Raw genomic sequence first — 6,379 nt, 5'->3', positions numbered from 1 at the left:
GAAAGATCCAGCCACGTTTCATGTTCAATGCCCTTGCTGATGGAAGGAGGTTTTCACTCAAAATCTCACGATACATGGCCCCATTCATTCTTTCCTTTACACGGATCAGTCGTCTTGGTCCCTTTGCAGAAAAACAGCCCCAAAGCATGATGTTTCCACCCCCATGCTTCACAGTAGGTATGGTGTTCTTTGGATGCAATTCAGCATTCTTTGTCCTCCAAACACGACAAGTTGAGTTTTTACCAAAAAGTTATATTTTGGTTTCCTCTGACCATATGACATTCTCCCAATCCTCTTCTGGATCATCCAAATGCAGTCTAGCAAACTTCAGACGGGCCTGGACATGTACTGGCTTAAGCAGGGGGACACGTCTGGCACGGCAGGATTTGAGTCCCTGGCGGCGTAGTGTGTTACTGATGGTAGGCTTTGTTACTTTGTTCCCAGCTCTCTGCAGGTCATTCACTAGGTCCCCCTGTGTGGTTCTGGGATTTTTGCTCACAGTTCTTGTGATCATTTTGACCCCACAGGGCGAGATCTTGCGTGGAGCCCCAGATCGAGGGAGATTATCAGTGGTCCATTTCCTAATAATTGCTCCCACAGTTGATTTCTTCAAACCAAGCTGCTTACCTATTGCAGATTCAGTCTTCCCAGCCTGGTGCAGGTCTACAATTTTGTTTCTGGTGTCCTTTGACAGCTCTTTGGTCTTGGCCAAAGTGGAGTTTGGAGTGTGACTGTTTGAGGTTGTGGACAGGTGTCTTTTATACTGATAACAAGTTCAAACAGGTGCCATTAATACAGGTAACGAGTGGAGGACAGAGGAGCCTCTTAAAGAAGAAGTTACAGGTCTGTGAGAGCCAGAAATCTTGCTTGTTTGTAGGTGACCAAATACTTATTTTCCACCATAATTTGCAAATAAATTCATGAAAAATCATACAATGTGATTTTCTGGATTTTTTTTCCTCAATTTGTCTGTCATAGTTGACATGTACCTATGATGAAAATTACAGGCCTCTCTCATCTTTTTAAGTGGGAGAACTTGCACAATTGGTGGCTGACTAAATACTTTTTTCCCCCACTGTATATATATATATATATATATATATATATATATATATATATATATACATACAAAGTACTTTAAACATATACAGTGTTATTTAAAATATATACAGTGCTATGAAAAAGTATTTGCCCCCTTTCTAATTTTCTCTACTTTTGCATATTTGTGATACTGAATGTTATCAGATCTTCAACCAAAACCTAATATTAGATAAAGGGAACATAAGTGAACAAATAACACAACAATTACATATTTATTTCATAAACAAAGTAATGCAACACCCAATTCCCCTGTGTGAAAAAGTAATTGCCCCCTTGCACTCAATAACTGGTTGTGCCACCTTTAGCTGCAATGACTCCAACCAAATGCTTCCTGTAGTTGTTGATCAGTCTCTCACGTCGCTGTGGAGGAATTTTGGCCCACTCTTCCATGCAGAACTGCTTTAACTCAGTGACGTGTGGGTTTTCAAGCATGCTCGCTCGTCGCCACAACATCTCAATTGGGATTAGGTCTAGACTTTGACTAGGCCATTCCAAAACGTCCAATTTGTTGCTTTTTAGCAATTTTCATGTAGACTTGATTGTGTGTTTTGGATCATTGTCTTGCTGCATGACCCAGCTGCGCTTCAGCTTCAGCTCACAGACGGATGGTCTGACATTCTCCTGTAGAATTCTATGATACATAGCAGAATTCATGGTTCCTCCTATTAAGGCAAGTCGTCCAGGTCCTGAGGCAGCAAAGCATCCCCAAACCATCACACCACCACCACCATGCTTGACCTTTGGTATGAGGTTCTTACTGTGGAATGCAGTGTTTGGTTTTTGAGTGTAAGGGGGCAATTACACTGTACATTGTACAGATGAACGTGGTACCTTCAGGCGTTTGGAAATTGCTCCCAAGGATGAACCAGACTTGTAGAGGTCTACAATTTTTGTTCTGAGGTCTTGGCTGATTTCTTTTGATTTTCCCATGATGTCAAGCAAAAAGGCACTGGGTTTGAAGGTAGGCCTTTAAATACATCCACAGGTACACCTCCAATTGACTCAAATTATGTCAATTAGCCTATCAGAAGCTTCTAAAGCCATGACATCATTTCCTGGAATTTTCCAAGCTTTTAAAGGCACAGTCAACTTAGTGTATGTAAACTTCTGACCCACTGGAATTGTGATACAGTGAATTACAAGTGAAATAATCTGTCTGTAAACAATTGTTGGAAAAATGACTTGTGTCATTGTCACGATCGTTGAATGGAGTAGACCAAGGCGCAGCGTTATGAGCGAACATACTTTATTATCTTTAGTGATAATACGAACAAAACAATAAACGATGACGTGACGTCCTAGGTTAAACACAACCAACACGGAACAAACCAAACGGAACAAGATCCCACAACACCTGTGGGAACACAGCCTGTCTAAATATGGCTCCCAATCAGAGACAACCAGCAACAGCTGACACTCGTTGCCTCTGATTGGGAACCACTCTGGCCAACATAGAAATACAAAGCTAGACTGTGAACATAGAACAAAAACACATAGAATCTACACACCCTGGCTCAACATATAGAGTCCCCAGAGCCAGGGTGTGACAGTCATGCACCAAGTAGATGTCCTAACCAACTTGCCAAAACTATAGTTTGTTAACAAGACATTTGCGGAGTGGTTGAAAAAACTAGTTTTAATGACTCCAACCAAAGAGGATGTAAACATCCGACTTCAACTGTATATACCCTCAGCCATGGTTCTTTCCCTTTTTCCACAACTTGTTAAGTAACAGCCTTATTCTAAAATGGATTACAGTTTTAATCAATCTACACACAATACCCCGTAATGACAAAGCGAAAACAGGTTTTGAGAAATGTTTGCTAATTTATAAAACAAAACAAAAATATATATATACCTTATTTACATAAGTATTCAGACCGTTTGCTATGAGACTCGAAATTGAGCTCAGGTGCATCCTGTTTCTATTGATCATCCTTGAGATGTTTCTACAACTTGATTGAAGTCCACCTGTGGTCAATTCAGTTGATTGGACATGATTTGGAAAAACACACACCTGTGTTGCAACGCCAGGGTTGTGGGTTCGATTCCCACGGGGGGCCAGTATGAAAATGTATGCACTCACTAACTGTAAGTCACTCTGGATAAGAGCGTCTGCTAAATGACTAAAATGTAAATGTAAAATTAGGTCACCCAGTTGACAGTGCATGTCAGAGCAAAAACCAAGCCATGAGGTCGAAGGAATTGTCTGTAGAGCTCCGAGACAGGATTGTGTCGAGGCACAGATATGGGGAAGGGTACCAAAACATTTCTGTAGCATTGAAGGTCCCCAAGAACACAGTGGCCTCCATCATTCTTAAATGGAAGAAGATTGGAACCACCAAGACCCTTCCTAGAGCTGGCCGCCCGGCCAAACTGAGCAATCGGGGGAGAAGGGCCTCGGTCAGGGAGGTGACCAAGAACCAGATGGTCACTCTGACAGAGCTCCAGAGTTCCTCTGTGGAGATGGGAGAATCTTCCAGAAGGACAACCATCTCTGCAGCTCTCCACCAATCAGGCCTTTATGGTAGAGTGGCAAGACGCAAGCCACTCCTCAGTAAAAGGCACATGACAGCCCGCTTGGAGTTTGCCAAAAGGCACCTAAAGACTCTCAGACCATGAGAACAAGATTCTCTGGTCTGATGAAACCCAGATTGAACTCTTTGGCCTGAATGCCAAGCGTCACGTCTGGAGGAAACCTGGCACCATCCTTACGGTGAAGCATGGGGGTGGCAGCATCATACTGTGGGGATGTTTTTCAGCGGCAAGGACTGGGAGACTAGTCAGGATTGAGGGAAAGATTAACGGAGCAAATTACAGAGAGATCCTTGATGAAAACCTGCTCCAGAGAGCTCAGGACCTCAGACTTAGCCCAGCCAGAGCCCGGACTTGAACCCGATCAAACATCTCTGGAGAGACCTGAAAATAGCTGTGCAGCGATGCTCTCCATCCAGCCTGACAGAGCTTGAGAGGATCTGCAGAGAAGAATGGGAGAAACCCACCAAATACAGGTGTGCCAAGCTTGTAGCGTCATACCCAAGAAGACTGGAGGCTGTAATCCACTGCCAAAGGTGCTTCAACAAAGTACTGAGTAAAGGGTCTCAATACTTATGTAAATGTGATATTTCAGTGTCTTATTTGTAAAACATTTTCAAACATTTCTAAAAACCTGTTTTTGCTTTGTCATTATGGGGTATTGTGTGTAGTTTGATGAGAAAAGACAAACAATTCTATCAATTTTAGAATAAGGCTGTAACGTAACAAAATGTGCAAAAGGTCAAATGTATGTGAAGGGAGGGAGGGTGCTTTTAACCATGCCTCTTGCTCTATCCTAAATGGACACCTACCCCCTTAAAGTAGATATTCTCTAGTCCACTCATACAGTCACCTCTGAAATCACTGGCACCCTTGATAAATATTATTATAAAGCAGTGGTTAATTGACCACAAAATCAACATTTAGCAATGGCCATCTCAGTCTCCTGACTTTTATCCCCATTTCAGACCGGTGTGTGTAATAGTCCACAGTAATAATAGGACAAAACAAGTATTTTTCCCCGTCTTGTAGCAGGCATAATATGGGCATCTTATGCTTTCCAATGTTAATGACAATAGATTGTTGATCTACCAGTGGCATGCGTGTCACAGTGTTTACCTTCCGTTTTTACTGTGTTAAAACTGAATTAGAATCCCTCAAAGTTCACTATAATAGGACGAAACAATTATTTTCCCCATCTTCGAGCTGGCATAATATGGGCATGTTATGCTTTACAACCTTCGTGACAATGGAGTATCGATCTACTAGTGTTGCACATATGTCACAAAACATCTTTAATCTGTCATAAAATGGGCACCCTCAAAGTTCACTGTAATATAGAAAACAATTGTTTTACCCCATATTTTAAGATGGTCATCACACTGGATTAATTATCTACTACATTGTAGTCATTTAGCAGACGCTCTTATCCAGAGCGACTTACAGTTAGCGAGTGCATACATTATTGTTTTCATACTGTCCACCCGTGGGAATCGAACCCACAACCCTGGCGTTGCAAGCGCCATGCTCTACCAACTGAGCTACACGTCTGCCAGACATTTTCACTGTCAATTCTTTTGACATGGGGTCATCAAAGTTCAGTGTAATATAACTATTTAAAACGATGAAGACAAAGAATGTGGGGATAGACCAAGTAAAAGGTAGTTATTCAACACTCTTAAATGTATCATCTCTAATGAAATACAAAGACAAAGAAAGAAAAACCTATCTAGCTCACTTCGATCTTCCTGTGAAGCTGTGTGTGTTAGTATGTCATGACCATAAACACATCTTGCTTTCGCAATTTAACATGTGCTAAACAGCACCCACGGTAGGCTACTGCAGCCTCACTCTACCCTTGATATCGAAGTAATATTTGATGAGACACGAAAATAAAATAAATGATTTGGTATAATTTTGATTATGGAAGATTGAATAAGTGTGCTTCAAACTGTTTCAATTATTTGTAGCCATCGTCTCTATCTGCATGAGAGCATCAGACTCAGTTACCCAGAAAACACATGATACCTTTAAAGAGTTGTGTATTCAGGAGGAAACTGAAGAGCGGATGGCTTGACCGCAGTAAAACTGGTGCCTGCTAATTTGGAACTTGTTAGCAAACGTGTAACATTGGCAACTGTAAATCGTTTTACTAGCTAGCTGTGTAACGAGGGTTGACATTGGTTATGACAGTGGCTGCATTTCAGGCATGACGCAAGATAGGATTCCAAACAGATGTAAATAACAATGATTGGCTATCCAGCAAGCTAACTTTACTAACAACAATACAACCATTTACTGTTGTACCGGCCTCCCGAGTGGCGCCGCAGTCTAACTTTTTCACCGCCCTCTCCGCTTCTCACCGCTTTCCTTCCATTGAAAATGAATGGGAAGCGGTGTTTCACCGCGCGGTACCGCGTGCTTCCCTTCAAAATAAAAGTCCCGCAATGAAGATTGTTAAATTCGTTACATTTTATTAGGAAATGTTAGCAGACTTAGAATTTTGTTTAACAAAATCAAAAAGGAAAATAGTTATAGCCTTAATAGCACAAATAATATTATAGCATTGACAATATTGTTAACAGCATTAAAAGTAATTATTACTAGATAGTTATTATGGTAACAACAGTAATACAAATAACAAAACATTATTTATAATGCTACTATTAATAATAATAGTAATAACAATAGTATTATTATTATTACTAGATAGTTATTATGGTAACAACAGTATGACAAATAA

Source organism: Coregonus lavaretus (assembly GCF_964263955.1).
Source record: "Coregonus lavaretus genome assembly, chromosome: 19".
Lineage (NCBI taxonomy): Eukaryota > Metazoa > Chordata > Actinopteri > Salmoniformes > Salmonidae > Coregonus > Coregonus lavaretus.
This window is presented reverse-complemented; position numbering follows the sequence as displayed.